Source organism: Mandrillus leucophaeus, unplaced genomic scaffold, assembly GCF_000951045.1.
Source record: "Mandrillus leucophaeus isolate KB7577 unplaced genomic scaffold, Mleu.le_1.0 Scaffold223, whole genome shotgun sequence".
Classification (NCBI taxonomy): Eukaryota; Metazoa; Chordata; class Mammalia; order Primates; family Cercopithecidae; genus Mandrillus; species Mandrillus leucophaeus.
In genome coordinates, this window is record NW_012102288.1 from 279,425 (window position 1) to 298,561 (window position 19,137).

The 19,137-nt window shown below is 35.6% G+C and overlaps 1 protein-coding gene across 1 annotated transcript in view; it reads right to left on the bottom strand.

The window, feature by feature from the left end:
• The window catches only part of GFRAL (GDNF family receptor alpha like), a 63,945-nt gene that overhangs the window by 17,966 nt on the left and 26,842 nt on the right, over positions 1 to 19,137 (bottom strand). The window lies entirely within an intron of this gene.

A 19,137-nucleotide genomic window follows, 5' to 3' on the forward strand; every position in this document is an offset into this window, starting at 1 on the left:
TTCAGATGTTTTCTGACTGTTGACTTTTATTTGTCCCATTAGTGGTTATCAATGTGAACAGTAAAATTGTGGGGCCAATGGGAATTCTTCCAGTTATCCAAGTCTACTTTTTCATGTTTATAACATGATAATCTTGATACTAATGCCTCTGGAATATAGTAATAATTTATTTTTACTTAATAGAAACAAAAACTAATGCTTCTCTTTCTGTTGAGTCTGGGAATGTTTTACTGTGTGGGAATAAATGGAAGCTTTTGAGTTGTTTTGTTTTTTTTTTTTAAATATACTTTAAGTTCTGGGATACACATGCAGAACATGCAGGTTTGTCACATAGGTATACACGTGCCATGGTGTTTTGCTGCACTCATCAACCCATTATCTACATTAGGTATTTCTCCTAATGCTATCCCTCCACTGGCTCCCAACCCCCCGACAGGCCCCGTTGTGTGATGTTCCCCTCCCTGTGTCCATGTGTTCGCATTGTTCAACTCTCACTTATGAGTGAGATCTTTTGTTCCATTGACTTGGTAAGCAAATTCAAAAACATCAGGATGGTATCTCAAAGGAACTAGTGTTGAAGTTCTCCCTATGGATTTAACAATAGTGTATGCTATATTTATAATTTAAGTAAGTGAACACTGCCAGACTCCACCTGATTTTCAGAAAAGAATCAATGAGTACCCTAAGCCAGTGTTTCATGGAGTGTGGTACCTGGACAAGCAATTTCAGCATCACTTGGGAACTGGTCCTAAATGCAAATTCCCCAATTTTCAAGCCCATTGGATTAAAAACTGCATCATGTCAATCAGGTTAGTCTATTTCCCAGGAGAGGACAGGAAGTTATGTACAATCATGTGTAGCTGAATGATCAGGACCAGAACACATTCCAAGGAAAGCATCATTAGGAGATTTTGTTGTGCAAACATCAGCGAATGTACACAAACCTAGGTGGTATAGCCTACGACAGATCTAGGCTATATGGTCTAGCCTGTAGCTCCTAGGCTACAAACGTGTACAGCATGTTACTGAATACTGTAGTCAACTTGTAACACAACGGTATTTGTGTACCTAAACACAGAGAAGGTAAAACACAGTATAACAAGGTATAACACAGTAAAAATACGGTGTCATAATTTTATGGGACCACCATCGTATATGCAATCTGACTTTCACAGAAACATCATTATGCAGTGCATAATTGTATATGAGGATTGGATAGTAAATTCATTTGTTCCTAAAATGTCCTCAAGAAATTGTTGAGGTAATAGGTATTTAAAATGTGATCCTTAGACCAACAGCATCAGTCTCACCTAGTGGCTTGTTAGAAATGCATATCTCAGGCCCTACCCCAGACCTAATGAATCAGAATCTGGATTTTAACTGGAAACCATGTGATTCTTACGCACAATGAAGTTTGCAACTAATAGCCCCAGTTGATTATCTACCCTAAAATTATTCAAAGATAATACCATATTTAAGAAGTCACTTATTCTAAGGACATATACCTTAAATCTTCAAGAAATTTTCTACCCATATTACCTATTTAACATCATAATTATTCAAAAAGTATTGATTTGCCTGATTTTTCAAGTCTCTCAAAATCTGTGATAAAATATAATATTTACTGAGTTTTTCTATGTTCCAGCTATTTCTTTACTGATATAATCTTTGTACCAACATTCTCAGTTAGAAATGTTTATTGTGATTTTCATTTCAGAGACTGGAAATTGAAGGAAATTGAGAAAAGTAACTTGTTTACAGTTACTTATCTTGTAAATGGTGGAAAAATTATTTGAACCCAGACATATTGGTGCTATATTGTCTCTCGATGGCTGTGCTCTGTAATAAGGTCTATTTACATTTCCAAGCACAGATTTTAACTTCTAGAGTCATTGTTGCTGATCACTGTTTTTAATCAAAATTTAAGAGTCAGGCTGAGGCAGGAGAGTGGAAGAAGGAGCTCTATTTATATTTTAGATTTGAAAGCTAATAATGGTTAAATACAGTGATTTATCCCTGAGGACCCAACTCAAAGAAGTATCTAGAATTCTAAGTGTATATGTTAAATAGCCTAAAACCTAAGAGTTGCAGAGTTTATTATAAATCAACATTTATACATTGGATGGTATTTAAAGTAATTTTAAAGAAAAAGTTTATTTGTTTTTGTTCTTTTTATTGCTAACTTAAAACACATATGCCTGTTCTCTACAGAATTCAAAACAATGCAAATAATAAAAAACAAGATCCTTAAGGAATAATCACTTATTTCTAAGAGGAAAAACAAACATTTAAAAGTGAATGTCTATGAATCTGATGGACTACAAATTCACCATGGAGCCATTTTCATCCAGAAAATACCAAATAGTGGACTGTTTAGAGGCTATGATATAAATATGAATACAGAGTAGAGAAATTCTGTTGAATGTTCCTTGGAAAACCAAGAAGCTTTTTTTAGCACCTGGACTGAATTTGAAGGAAACTAGACTTGAATTAGAGTTTTGTGTAGAAACCAAGAAAAAGTCAGTGGTTTTGGCTAGATGAGGTGATTTATTTAAAGCCAATACTTAGCATAAAGCTCTGAAATACTAATTTATATGAATTGGCTATACTAGAAGGTGATGTATGTGCATTTATGTATATATGTATGTATATATGTGTGCATAAGACAGGGAGAGAAAGAGAGAGGAGCTTTTGCAGGGGAAATGTCTTTCACAATTCACTTAGCTCAGTGTTTTATTTATAGTCTGTAATCTTCTTTCTTCAGTCAATGATCAGATAATATTAAAAATTATAACATGTAATTTAAAAAGTGAGTCTGAGCCTTTATTAATTCATTTTACATAGTCTTTACATTATTTTGGTAAAATTAAGTTTAACATTTTATGTACTTAAGGAAAAAAATGTAAGACTATGCATCACGCACCTTCATATATAAAGGGTGTATTAAAAGTACTTTCTATAAAAATGCTCGCTAATGGAATGTTATTTTTAAATCCAGACCTTCACTGGGAATAGACAGATGAAATGTTGTAAGGCAGGTTGAAATGCAGCCAAATAAATCATCTATCCATTGAATGCAGACAAGTAAGATGAATAAACCAATCTTACTAGCATCTTGACATCTAACATGAGGGATCAATAGACAGATGGGTGAGAAGTACGGCTATAAAAAGAAATGAAATGGTAGAAACAGGTACAGAAAGGTTCGCTTCTAAAGCTTCTTGAAAGACTATATACATTTTGAGTTGTTTTTATGTTAATATTTCACAAAAGCCAGCTGGTTCTGGAAATCAGTTGGGAACAATCTTCCGACATTAACAGATAGAGCCAACCATATCAGTCATTAAAGGGATGCACACATTTAAGAACAAAAATGTGTTAGGATCAATTGCTTATTTACAGTGATGACACCACTCAAGGATCAACTGTAAAATTATTTCCTACTACTCAGACTTTTTGAGAGCAGATCTATAAAAAGGAAAAGTGTTGGAAAATATAAGGAGCTCGAAATGTTTTTATTAAAGTGAGCAGTAGCAGCCTGGTCTTGTTAATTCCTGATTCTTTTGCTCAAATACTTGAGTTAAAAATTCCAGCTTCAGTGGAAACATAAAGAATTGAGGCGCTAAACAGAGAAGCAGTATTATCAGGAGACTTCCAACAAAGCAAGGAAAAACGATTGAATTCAAGAACAGTGCTGCCATAGAACTATGGTAGACTTTTATTCATTTACTCATTCATTCATTCACTACTTATTGAGTGGCTAATGTGTACCAACAATTGTTTTGGGCACTGGAGTGAAGCAGGCCACCTTGGGAGCTGCATGGTATAAGCCTTACTGGTCTTTCCCTTCTGAGCACAGACATTTCTTATTCCCTGAGAGGTGTGAGTGAAAAGAGGCTCTGGGACCTATGGCTGGTGACTGGGTTTCCCAAATGTGGATTAGAGAAGTGGTTCCCAAACTTGCTTGAAAATCAGAACCACCTGGATACCTTTTTAAATACACATTTCTGAGCTCTACCTCAGGCCTACTGAATTAGAATTATTGGAGTTAGGGCTAAATACCTATATTTTCCACACACTCTCTATATATTTCTGGGGATTAGCCAGATTTGAGAACCAAAAATTTAATGTTCAGTAGTACTCCTCAATAATTTGGGCTTGTCTTTGTGACCATGTTTCTTCATTAATAATGGAAAGATTGTTACTAATAGAGTTGGTGAACCAGCTGGCTTTAGTAAAACCTTAATATAGAAACCCCTAGCACACTGTTGGTGGAAATAAATTAGGACAGCCATTATGGAAAACAGTATGAAGGTTCCTCTAAAAATTAAAAATAGAACTACCAAATGAACTAGCAATCCCACTACTGGGCTTATATCCAAAGGAAGTGAAATTAGTGTGCTGAAGATATATCTGCATTCCATGTTTACTGCAACACTATTCACAACAGCCAAGATATGGAATCAACCTAAGAAAATGTAATATTCATACACAATGGAATACTATTCAACCATGCAAGAAAATGAAATTTTTTAAATTGCGACAACATGGATGAAACTGGATAACACTGTCCTGAATGAAAAATGCCAGGCCCAGAGAGACAAATAACACATTATCTCACTTATATGTGGGATCTCAAAATGTTGATCTCATAGATACAGAGAATAGAGGGATGGTTATTAAAAGCAAGGGTTGTTGGGGAGATATTTGTCAAAGGATGCATAACTACAGTTAGATAGGAAGAAAAAATTCAGGAAATGTATTGTACAACATGGTGACTATAGTTAATGATGATATATTACATCTTGTGAAATGATGACTGAATGTAAAGTGTTCTCACCACAAAAATGATAACTACGTGAGGTTATGTATGCGTTAATTAGATTTAACCATTCCACTGTGTGTGTGTGTGTGCGTGTGTGTATTTCAAAACATTATCTTGTATATGGTAAATACATACAATTTTATATATCAATTTAAAAAATAAATAAATTTGGGGAAAAAGCAAAACATAAAAAATAAATTCCTAAAAATGAGTAGCAGTATTCACTATAGTCTTTGTAAGGCATCAAATAAAAGAAGCCTAATGGTTCAATTCTTAATCCAGAATCAAAAGAATGGTTTTAAAGGCAGAGTGTTAAAGAAGGAAACAACAGACACTGGGGTCTCCTTGATGGGGGAGGGAGGAGGAGGGAAAGGAGCAGAAAAGATAACTCTTGGGTACTGGGCTTAATACCTGAGTGATGAAATAATACATACAACAAATCTCCATGACACATGTTTACCTACGTAACAAACCTTCACATGTACCCCCAAACCTAAAATAAAAGTTAAAAGGCACAGTGCTTAACATATACACAATATTTGCTATTTAATAGTCACTTTATACACTTAATCTCATTCAAGCTCTCAGGTTGGTATATGGAGTCTCTGGCAAAAACGTAATAGGAGAGTTACAACACAGACACCTTGGGCTCTGAAGCAAAGCCATTCCATCTGCAGTAGAATACTCCTTGCCATTTGAAATTTAGCACCTATTGGATATTATCAGATCTGTTAAGGAAATGATTCCCAGAAAGACAAACCCAGTATATCAGTGCTTACTGTCCATGCACAGAAGACTACAAACACTCACAGAGGTGGCTCTAGAAGACAGTGGTAAAAGGAAATCCTTCCCACAGGCAGAACATGAGCAGTACTCTTGACTGTTCACTTTGTATGGAAAGACAAGTGGCTAGAAGTAAGACTCATGGTCAGTGGCAAATTGCTTGGTCAAAGGGATAAAAGAAGCAGATTTGGAAGATTTTTAAAAAGGGAATGAGAGAAAAAAGACTTGTGGAAGGACCCATGGTAGAGGCAAGACGTGGGCAAATTTTTAATATCTCAGATTTTTGCCAGCAGAGTATCTACCACAGAGAAGAGCCTCCATGACCATACTTGTGCAATGAGCTTGAAGAATGTAGCTATGGTGGCAAGGATGGCAACTATGCATGGGCCTGACAGAATGGATTTCCCCATAAGGCTGATCAGTTAGTGTTCTGCCAATGCTGAATGGCAAACCTTCCAGCAACAACAGATACCTATACCAAGATCTTATTTTAGCAGGTTGATGGCAGATTCATAATACCATAACCCTTCTACTTGAAAGAGGTAGTGATGCTTTCCAACTAGAATTTATATGTACTTTGGATATGAATTTGCCTTCCTTCCTCACCATCAAAATGCTTCATAGAATGCCTAATCTTTTTTTTATGCAGCTACAACCTAAGAGTGCTTCATCTTGGACGTTGTACCATGCTTTTCATTTTTCTTTTCCCAGTGCTTTTCTGCCACTGAAGCATGAAATGTGGGGACCCACTCAGCACTCATGCATACACTGTATGCAAGTTTTAGGGAATCAAGGCTAGTGGGGTCACCCCAAATCAATGAGGGACAGGATCCAAAGGTCAAATGCTTTCTTCTCCTGTGAATAAAGTTCTGTGATGTATTTCACAAAGCATCTTAGAAGGTCCCCAAAGAAGCAAACTTCAGTTACCTGAATTAGAAAACTCAGTATTGCATCTTTGTACTGACTGTTGACATCCCATCTCCTTTACACGTGCTCCCAGATAAACTATTGCACACAAGTCATTGCTTTATGCTTTATTCTCTGTTATATGTACTGTCCAGATTCAAAAATAATTTCAGACCTTTCAGTATCTATCTATAATAGAGTACACATGATAATTAAATAGGACTAGTTTTAGGAAGACAGATTAGATGTTTTCTTGGAAATACTGTGGCAAAGACTGGCAAGCCACTCAACAAACTCACTTTTCTTCCTCCAAGTTATAGAACTAAACTACATTTCCCAGCCTCCCCACAGATAAGCAGAAGCAGAAGTACATGTGTAATGCACTTATGACTGGCCCCTAAAAATCTTCAATGTAATATCTTTTTCTGAATCTGCAGGATGAATGAAGAAGCATCTGTGAACTCAAAAGAGGGTGCAGCCATACAGTAGAAATATTTGGAATCACTAAACAGCTGTATAACACCTAAATTCCTCTAACTCACTCAACCCATCCCACCTCTTCCCTCTGTAATTACATTTTATGTGAGTCAGAAATTAATTACTATCTTGGCCTACTGGTATTTGATATGTTATCAGTGATGGCTTAGTGATGCTGAGCCTATATAAAAATTGACACCTTGAAGTAGGGCAGCTGCCATAGTATAAACCTAAAATATGGAGAATCATCTTAGCAGTCAGGTGGTGAGAAGTTGCCTATTGGGGGCTGGAAAGATGGAGGCCCTTTTTTATTTTTGAATTGGCAAATTATTTGGTACAACTTGCAAAGGAGATCAGATATCCACCCAGCCAGTAGCACTACATGCGGTGGTTGGAAAGAGCTGGAGTGATAGCATGAATGGCTCACTTTTGGCTGCTTGAGCAGGGTTTTACAAAAGAGAGATGAGCTCAGGTAGAAATTGGTTTTCAAGCAAAGATCAGAGGCATTAAAATAAGGATCCCCTAACATTTAAAAAGCTGACTACTTGTATGTCTCAAATAGTAAAAGATAAGATTGAAAAATATCCAAGAGCAAATAAACTCCAAAGCTAGAAGAAGACAAGAAATAACCAAGATCAAAGATGATGAATTGAAGAAGATAGACATATGAAAAGCCTTCAAAAAATCAACAAATCCAGGAGCTATTTTTTAAAAAAACAATAAAATAGATAGACAGCTAGCTAAACTAATAAAGAAGAAAAGAGAGAATAATCAAATAGACACAATCAGAAATAATAGAGGGGCTATCACCACAGACCCCAGAGAAATACAAATAAACATTATGGAATACTATAAACACCTCTATGCACATAAGCTAGAAAATCTAGAAGAAATAGACAAATTCCTGGACACCTTCACCCTCCAAGACTGAATCAGGAAGAAACTGAATCTCTAAATAGACCAATAATGAGTTCCGAAATTGAGGCAGTAATAAATAGCCTACCAAGCAAGATGGTATTAACACCTGAATCCTAGCAGAGGTACAAAGAAGAGCTGGTACCATTTATCCTGAAACTATGCCAAAAAATTGAAAAGGAGAGACTGACTCCTCCCTAACTTATTCTATGAGGACAGAATCATGCTGATACCAAAATCTGGAAGAGATGCAACAAAAATAAGAAACCTTCAGGCCAATATTCTTGATGAACATCGATGTAAAAATCTTCAATTAAATACTGGCAAACTGAATCCAGCAACACATCAAAAAGTTCATCCACCACGATCAAGTTGGCTTCACGTCTGGGATGCAAGTTTGGTTCAACACAGCCCAATCAATAAATATGATTCACTACATAAACAGAACTAAAGACAAAAACCACGTGATTATCTCAGCTGCAGAAAAGGCCTTTGATAAAATGCAACATTGCTGCATGTTAAAAACTCTCAATAAACTAGTTATTAAAGGAACATACCTCAAAATAATAAGAGCCATCTATGACAAATCCACAACCAATATTATACTGAATGTGCAAAGGCTGGAAGCATTCCCTTTGAACACCAGCACAAGATAAGGATGCCTTTTCTCAGTGCTCCTATTCAACATAGTATTGGAAGTTCTGGCCAGCGCAATCAGGCAAGGGAAAGAAATAAAGGGTATTCAGATAGGAAGAGAGGAAGTAAAATTATCTTTGTTTATGGAAGACATGATCTGATATCTAGAAAACCCCATTGCTTTAGCCCAAAAGCATCGTAAGCTGATAAGCAATTTCAGCAAAGTCTCAGGATATAAAATTAATGTGCAAAACTGACACAAGACAAGGTTGCCCTTTCTTAGCACTACTATTCAACATAGTATTGGAAGTTCTGGCCAGGACAATCAGGCAAGAGAAGGAAATAAAGTGTATTCAAATAGGAAGTCAAACTGACTCTGCAGACGACATGATCCTATATCTAGGGAACACCATTGTCTGAGCCCAAAAGCTTCTTAGGCTAATAAGGAACTTCAGCAAAGTCTCAGGATACAAAATCAATGTGCAAAAATCACTAGCATTCCTATTCACAACAACAGGCAAGCAGAGAGAAATTATGAACGAACTCCCACTTACAACTGCTACAAAAAGAACAAAATATCTAGGAATATCAGCCAACAAAGGAAGTGAAGGACATCATCAAGGAAAACTACAAACCACTGCTCAAAGAAATCAGAGAGGATGCAAATAAATGGAGAAACATTCCATGCTCAAGGACAGGAAAAATCAATATCATGAAAATGGCCATATTGCCCAAAGTAATTTATATGTTCAATGCTATTCCCATTAAACTACGATTGACATTCTTCACAGAATTAGAAAAAAGCTATTTAAAAATTCATATGGCGCAAAAATGAGTCAAATAGCCAAGACAGTCCTAAGCAAAAAGGACAAAGCTGGAGGCATCATGTTACCCAACTTCAAGCTATACTATGAGGTTACAGTAACCAAAACAGTATGGTGCTGGTATAAGAACATGCACATAGACACATAGAAGAGAATAGAGAGCTCAGAAATAAGATCACACAGCTACAACCATCTGATCTTTGACAAACATGGCAAAAACAAGCAGTGGGGAAAGGACTCCCTATCTAATAAATGGTGCTGGGAGTGCTGGCTAGCTATATGCTGAAAATTGAAACTGGACCCCTTCCTTACACCTTATACAAAAATTAACTCAAAATGGATTAAGACTTAAATGTAAAACTCAAAACCATGAAAATCCTAGAAGAAAATCTAGGCAATACCATTCAGAACACAGGCACGGGCAAACTTTTCATGATGAAAACACCACAAGCAATTGCAACAAAAGTAAAAATTGAAAAATGAGATATAAACTCAAGACCTTTTGCACAGCAAAATAACCTATCATTAGAGTGAACAGACAATCTACATAGTGGAAGAAAATTTTTGCAATGTTTCCATTTGACAAAGATCTAATATTCAGAATCTACAATGAACTTAAATTGACAAGAAAAAAAAAACGCTATTAAAAAGTGGGCAAAGGAAAGGAATGACACTTCTCAAAAGAAGACATTCATGTGGTCAACAAACAAATGAAAAAAAGCTCAACATCACTGATCATTAGAGAAATGCAAATCAAAACTACCATACAACCATTGTGGAATACAGTGTGGCAATTCCTCAAGGATCTAGAAGTAGAAATACCATTTGACCCAGCAATCCCACTACTGGGTATATGCCCAAAGTAATATAAATCATTGTATTACAAAGATATGTGCATGAGTATGTTCACTGCAGCACTATTCACAATAATGAAGACATGGGATCAGCCTAAATAACCATCAATGATAGACTGGATAAAGAAAATGTGGTACACATATACCATGGGATACTATGCAGCCATAAAAAGGAATGAGATCACGTCCTTTTTGGGAAAATGGATGGAATTGGAAGCCACTATCCTCAGCAAACTAACACAGGAGCAGAAAACTGAACACTGCATGTGCTCACTTATAAGTGGGAGCTGAATGATGAGAACACATGGACACACAGTGGGAACAACATACACTGCGGCCTGTCAGGCAGGTGGTGGGAGGAGGGAGCGCATCAGGAAGAATAGCTAATGGATGCTGGGCTTAATACCTAGGTGATGGGATGATCTGTGCAGCAAACCACCAGGGCACGCATTTACCTGTGTAACAAACCTGCACATCCTGCACATGTATCCCAGAACTTTAAAAAAAAAAAAAAAAAAAAAAAAAGTCGAAGAAACAAAAGGAAAGTATCTCCAGTCATAACAGGCCTAGTATTTCTAAGTTAAATAAATTGATTGAATGGTGGAGCAAATCTCAGATTAAGGGTATTACCTTATTACACAGTCTATTGTTTAGATTAGCTTAAATTATTAAATGAGAGAGAGAGAGGTACAGAGGTGAGGAAGGAAAGAAATAAGGCGGACTTGGGAACTAAGTCAAGAAAAATTTTGTATTGTGAATACTGGCACATGTAACTGATAGAAAGCAAGTACATGAGAAACCTAACACATTTCTAAGAGATTATATTGCCAAAGGAGCACTGCTTGCAAAAGCCTGTGACTGTTAAACTTTAAAACAATTTTCAATCCTTCAAACTGTATGAACAGGATTTGGCTATGAGCATTCCATGTTCCCAGAGGAGGGTGTACTCTGCCAAACCTATTTCAGATATGGCTGTGGAAAAGTATGGTCAAGGAAGAACCTTTCAGAGGATAAAATAGGAGCCACAGAGGATGGTTCTTCACACGATATCTGATTCAGGTTCTCCTTACAGAAATCCACACTGCCAGAGAGGCTGCACAATGCCTATGGTAAAGGATCTCATTGTGTGCTACTGTTCTCCCATTTTTCCTGATTTTGAATAGAAGGTGTTTTTTTTTTTTTTTTTTTTTTTGATACTATATGTAGGTATATAGTGGGGTTTGGATGTGTTAAGTGTTTGGTGTCTGTGTCGGGAAGATGGCAGTGGATTGTCTGTCTATTACAAGGTGCCACAACATTTGGCTTGCACATCTTTTAACATTCAGGGCTTTGAGTTGGTGGATGATGCTGAATAAAAATCTGAAGAACATTAAGATGTCTCCACTGGAGAAGGAATAAGCATATTCTCTGTGTGAAGAGAAAAATGCAATGGAAAGTTTGGAAGAGGAAGGGTAAACTCTGGCAGAGACTTACTTGTTGATAAACAATTACAATTGCCTTTCCTCCCAGCACGAAGCTAGACTATAGTTCCCTGTCTCCCTGGAGATAGGTGTGGCCATGTGACTGAGTTGGGGCCAGTGGACCATGAGTGTGTGTGATATGCACTGTTGCCACCATCAAACCATAAAATGCTCCTTTATGACTGTGAGGCAAACTACATTTTGTATTTTCGTATTTTCCTATCCTCTGCTGAGTAGAGAAGACTTAGAGGTCCTATGCTGAGGTACAGCTGCATGTAGGAAAGAGGCTAGTCCTCTGAATGACCATTGTTAACGCTGATTAGACTTATGCTCCCAAGGAATAAACTTCCACTCTGTAAAGCCACCGAGCTTCTGGAGCTTATTTGTTATATCACAATCTCAAAATCCCAAAGAATATATCAAGTAGGTGGATAGACAATTGGGTTGAAATCTTAGAAAAGAGGTCTTCCTTAAAGATTGTAAGTCAATGTAAGAAGTGATGATGCTACGGCCACGGAGGGGATCTCCTTGGGGAAGATTATAGCATTACTTTAGTAGAGAATCTACAGCTGAGTGTTGAAACACAAATATTAATTAGCCAAGTAGATAAGCCTACAAAGTAGAAATAAGAGGAGCATTCAGGGTGATCAGAGGAATAGGAGCCAAGGTGTGAGAGGAGTATATTAAGAAAAAAACGTGTATCAATTGTTCTTGAAGGTAGCTTAAAATCAAAGTAAGACAAGCACCTCCAAGCCCTCTGAAATGGATATGGTTGATAACCTATGGGAAAGCTGCTTTTGTGAGTGGATCTATACCCAGAAGCTAGACTGGAAAAGGTAGATCAACTTGTAAGAGAAGAAGAAATTGAAACAATGAACCCAGGCAACTTTTCCAGAAAATTTTTCTGTGAAAGGGGAAAAGATAGGATGCTAATGAGTAACTTGGGTTTATTTTTGTCTGGTTTTTTTCTTTTTTCCTTTTTCTACAAATAAAGATTCTTGAATGTGTTTAGAAATGAATACTTTTGTTCTATTTCTGGTAGTCTAACAATATTAGAACCATGACCAATCACTCTACCACAAAACAATAACTAAAAAGTACTCAACAAATTTCAGATGAGATCCTTAAATGTAGACTAGAATTTAATAAAATTCAACATTCATTTGTTGTTTAAAAGTGATTTGCATTCTGTGAATAGCAGAGAACTTCTTTATTCCAATCTGCAGTATCTACAAAAAACTTGCGACAAATGTCAGACTTAATGGTAAATGATGAGGTAATTCTCTTCAAGATCAGGAACAAGGCAACGGTGCTCACTATCACCATTTATATTTCACATTTTTTCTGTAGGTCCCAGATGTTATAGGGAGTGGGGGGAGGATTTAAAAAAGCCCAAATATTGAACAAAGGAAACAAAACTGTGATTAATGAAGGGTATATGGTTATTTACACAGGAAGAACAAAATAATTCTGTAAATTGTCAAAATCTATGAGTGTTTAACAATTTTGCTACTTATGAATTTATGTACAGAAATCAAATGAATTTCTATAGTTCAACTACGAAGAGTTTGACAGTATAACCCTGAGAAAATACGACTTTCAATAGCAATTGTAATATTTGGTCATACCTACAAATAATTATAAATAGTCAAAGGTATGCAAAAAATATATTTAGAAATTATTTTTCATTGTGAAAGTAACAAGAATTTATTATAAGACAGAAAAGAAAAATATGTATTTCTGTGGACTGGAAGGCTCAATATCACTTTTTAGAAAATAAATGTCTGGCAGCAGTTGCAGGATGGTGCAGTGAAGAGGTGTTGGGCAGGGCCCAGCATCAGAGGATGGGGAGCAGGCAGCTGAGAACTTACTTGCCCCTGCGAAGATGCGAAATGGCAGGACACAGAAACACATATGTGCTGAGGCTCCAAGCCACCTTTCGTGTATTTTATCGCTTCACTGAATTTCAAAAACAAAAACAAAAGAAAATCATTAAAAATTTCAACGATGATTGCAGAGCATTAAACCCCAGGTCTGGGATTCTTCTAAGCACAGGGCCTATGTAACTACACTGGCCACATGTCCATGAAGCTGATCCTACTGTCAAGTCCTGCCATTATATAATGTAATTTTATTGGTTTATTGGACATGAGAATTTTTAATCTCTCAACAATTCTCATGTTTAGCAAAGATTGAGAACTGCTCCCTAGAGAATACCTTGCATGTGTGTACCAAGAGAAATGTACTAAGATGCTCAGGCCACACTATTTAAAATTTTTAAAAATGGAAAAAAGGCTAACACATGCCAGCTATAGAATGAATAGATGTATTTGCAATAGAATATTATATGGCAGTGCAAAATAAGTCACTAGTTCTACATCATAACATGGCTTCATTTCAGGACACTAAAGGGGCAAAAAAATGTGATTCCATTTACATAATGCTGAAAACATGAAAAACTAAACAACATATTGATTGGAGTTTTTTTAATGTGGCAAAATTATAAAGGGACACAAGGAATTAATAAACACCAATTTCTGTATTGGGGAAGAAAAGAATGTGATGTTGAGGGGCACTTAAAAGAACTTCAAAACTCATGACAATGTTATTTTTCTTTAACTAAATGATAAATACAATTATTCTTCATAATTATATTTATATTATAAATTTTGTTTTGAACTATTAATCATGTAGTGAAAGTTACCCTTTAAAAAAGCAATGGAGATTATCTAGTTGAGGAAGAATGGTTGAATATTCCAAACATGATTTAAAATCTTTGCCCTTTACATAACTCAGATAACACATAGTAGGGTCCAGTTCCAAGCCCAAGACTATGGCCTGCCAGGTCATCACTTTGTCACCAGGATCATTAGGAGGTATGCAGATCAATGAGTCTTCACATATCCACACAAACAGCTGACACAGGCAACAAAAGTGTCATTTACTGATACTAAAGATGCAGGATATTTTAAGCACAGTACAGGAGTAGGTAAGAAGAAATAGAATATTTCCAACAAGTCACTGAAAAGATGTTCCATATTATTTATAATAAAAATACAATTTAAAAATAATGAAATTTTTCTCATTAAAAATGTAATTGGAACATACTGTTTTTTTTTCTATTCCTACCAAATTTAAAAATGCACAAATGCATAAATGGTCTAGTAATTCCACCATTTGAAACCTATTCTCTTGAAATGCCAGTGTATATGTGCAATAACATTTATTGTAGCAATGTCTGTAAAAATAATTGCATTCAAACAAAATATCCACATTAATAGGAGATTAGTTAACAATTATGATGTAGCTATACCATAAAATATGATGTAATCTTTAAAAAGAATTAAGCTACCATATATATAAATACTTGGAAATAGGTTTACCATATATTTTTTAAGTTTAAAAAGCAAGTTGTAAAGCAATTAGTTTGATTGCCTTAAAAAATGACTTGTACGTGTGTGTGTGTGTCAGAGTAATGTAAATATGTATATACAAGGTATTCAAAGTATGTATGTATTACAAGTAAAGAAAAAGTTCAAAAGAATATACACCAACCTTATTAACATTGGCTATCTCTTGAGAATGGGATTATTTCTGTATTCTTTAAATTTTTTAAGCATGTATCACATTTGTATTGCTATGTTTTCCATCCCTTGTAGAATTTACTAAACAGAGGTTTTCTGCTTTTTCTTAATCCTCTTTATCCTCCTCCTCCACCTTCCCTCTTTTCTCTCCTACTTCTTCTTTTCCTTCTTCTCCTTCTCCTTCTTCTTCTTCCTCCTCTTCTTACCCTCCTCCTCGTTTCTCCTCCTCCTGTCCTCTTTTCTCTCCTCCTAACGTCTCCTTCTCCTTCTCTCCCTTCCTGTTTTCTCTTCCCCCTCCTCTCCTCCCCCCTCCTTTTCCTCTTCCTCCTCTGCTTTCTCCTTTTTCTTTTAATTATTCAAATGAAGGAGCTGAGTCTTCAGGGGCAGGATCATACCTCGTTTACTGACTATACAACTGGTATTAAAAAAACAAAGTTCTGGGAAATGCAAAAATAACATTGCTATCAGCTTAAGGTACACCCTCCCACTCCTTCGGTATAATGGACTCAAAACAATAATGGATCCTTTAATCCTTTCCGTGTCTATGGTCCTCTATCTCTTAACCAACTTTTCTCTCTTCCATGGCCCTCATTTCTCTGTTAGCTCTAAGGGCCACAAATTTGTTCTGTGCTACAGATTATCACAGATGATTAAGTTTGTTGTGAATCTAGAAGTCAGTAGGTAAGTGGAGGTTGGTGACAGAACACATGCTTTGTTCAGGATGCTCTTCTGCCTGAGTGTAGTCATGCACACAGGAATGGACAAGGGCTCTTCGGTGCATTTGCCAAGTTTAGTTCTCAGAACAGAACTATGAAGTTCAGACTAACAGAGCTTTGGAGAATATGGAACAGATACAAGTTTTTTGTTTGTTTGTTTTGTTTTGTTATTTTTTTTTTTTCATTATCATTTCACAAACAGTAGAATATAGTGGGCTCCAAGTCAACCAGCCAGGGTCATGACTATACCATACCCAATGTAAAACCCTGGGCAAGCTATTTAATCTTATAAATTTATTTTCAGATGTTATATTCCAAGAAAGTGTTTCTCAAACTTCAGCGAACAACATGTTAGTAAGTCTTAAAATCAATTTAGTGAGTAGTGATTAGCATTGGGGAACAATAGAATAAAGCAATAAAAATCTGTGAGAAACAGAGTATATTGCATAAAAAAGAGAGTACAAAGCTAATATAAATATATATTACTTACTGTGGCCTAAGCTCAAATGAGTTTGAGAAACAATACATTTAATTAAGCAAATGTGACAGATTGAAAAGCCTCCCTTCACTGTCCTCTCAGTTCTATTCAGTTGACCCTTTCAGGTAAAGCAAGCAGAAGCTAAAGGGTTTTGGAAACATACTGTAATGATGGATCTTTTGAAAATGCATGAGAATGCTAGGCCGATGTGAGAAGCCAGGGCAATGATGAGAGACATACTTCCTTCAAAAAATGTCCTGGGGCTACTTCCATATATTTGAGGCAATGGATAAAGATTTGTTAGAATTAGCGAGGCCTAAGGATTTGGTTTTTGGTTTTATTTGGAATTTTTGCTATTAATTCAAGTACAGTCATCACTCCATATCTGTGAGTTCTGCACCCACTGACTCAACCAACTTTGGATCAAAATGTTTGGGAGAAAAAAATAATTTTAGAATAGCACAACAAAATGTATATGAATGTAAAAGATACATTATAACCATGATTTACATGGCATTTACCTGTAAATAATGTGTTAGATATTATAAGTAATCTAGACATTATTTAAAGCATATGGGAGGATATACATAGGTTATATGCAAATACTACCCCATTTTATATCAGGGACTTGAACATGAACAAATTTTGGTTTCCATTTGAGTCTTGGAACCAATTCCCTATGGATACCAAGGGACAACTCTACCAAGAACTGTGACCAAAGACCTTTGAGGTTCCTTTAATTTTCCAATCCTGTCATTTGAAATTCCTAGTCTTAGTAGGTAATATTTGGAACAAAATCTTCCACTTCTTAGGTAAGTAAAGAAAAGTGAAAACATTTTGAATTTTCATTTTTCTAAAGCATTCACATAGTACTTCAATGTTTATGGATTTTCAAATGTCCATCTTTAGTACCTCTGCAAATATTTTGCTCTGAAAAAGTTATAGTAAGCAAACACTATGAAAATCAAACACAATCGTTGTTATATTTGAGAAAAACAGGTTTAGAACTAGAATTAGGAAGTTTAGACCTATATTTTTAGAGAATTCATGCCAAAAAACTGAGTCATTATTAACCTGTAGAATCAACATTTTTCTTTATAAAATGCAATATTAGAAAGAACCTATAAATAACCGTTATTATATAACAGTATATATTACTGTTAGTTTAATTTGGTTAATACCAGATTGGTTATTTGGTATTTTCCTGCTATAATCATATGAGACATTCATTATAAGTACTTTCAATTTCAACAGAACTAATGTTAATAAGAGAGGAAAATCAGAAAATATGACCTATACAACACTGCAATTCTTCTCTGTATCATGATTTCAGTTGAAATATCAGTAGTGCTAATTATAGAAATTGTGGATATATCACAGAAAACACTGTTGAAATCAAAACCATACACTCTGAGTTGTATGTCTATTACCTAATACACAACAAATCACAGTTTTTATCACATTTGGCTAATGTGCATCTCCTAAGTATCTGTAAGGAAAGATAGAAATATAAACATGTAAAATGTGTATCTGTATATAGACACAGATACACAAATATAGCTGTAGGTATAGATCTATATCTGTCAAACATTTTCAATAAATATAAAGATTTGGTTTGCTATGAAACAGTAAATATCCATTATTTCCTTCTAGAAACAGTACCTGCAGATATGGTAGTTACAACTAGGGACCTAGGGGTAGGGGCCTGGGGAAGTTTAGGAACATAGTTGGTTGCATGATCTAACCCTGAAGATGGATAATAGAGAGGTTTTGAATTAGTACATAATCACATCCATAGGTTCTTTCCTTAAGACTCAGAAATGGTCCCTCTTGACCATTTGCTCACTTTGAGATGCTGAACAAATTATTTAAATTACTAAATATCAATTTTCTTGTCCCTAAATTAAATAATAACTTTGGAAAATACGTTTTCCATCTCATCATTTTAGGTTGATTAGCTGACGTGTTAAGGACCAAGGAAAGAAAAACTAAATTGAAGAGTGAATATATTGTACCTAGATTGGGACAGCCAATTATAGTAGGTTGTTAGAGTAATGTCCCTGATTAATCTGACCTTGAATATTCACATCCTTATGTATTCCACTCCCACAATGACTCTGAGGTTGATCATTGTGATTTGCTTGGTTCAGTGAAATATTTACAAATGTGACAGGAGCAGATAAAGATAGCTGCACAATGGGGTTTAGCCATTAGGAATTATTTTGCTGCCATGTAAGAGTTTTTGGCTATACTACTAAAGATGTCATATGGAAAAGAACCACACCATCCCAGCAAATGGTGTCTGCTAATACCACCTTGGACCAAACAGCCTCAGCAGAGCCTGTTGGTACCAGATGACAATAGGCACATGAGTGATCCCCAAAAAGACCATCAGAAGAGCCATCCAGCTAAGCCAAGTCCAATGTGCAGAATTGTGAGCAAATAAATGGTTATTGTTTGAAGTTATTGTTTTGTTACTTAGTATAGATATTTGTGGTTTGTTATGTAGCAATGGACACTTGATATATCCATTTATCTGACAGAATAAGTCTTCCATGCTTTTGATATTGAAATCAACAAATTAAGAGTGATCGATCACATAAATTTTTAAAATGTACTATATTCAGGTAAGTGAGTAAAATAGTAAATATGCAGAACATAATCAGAAAGCAAATTTTC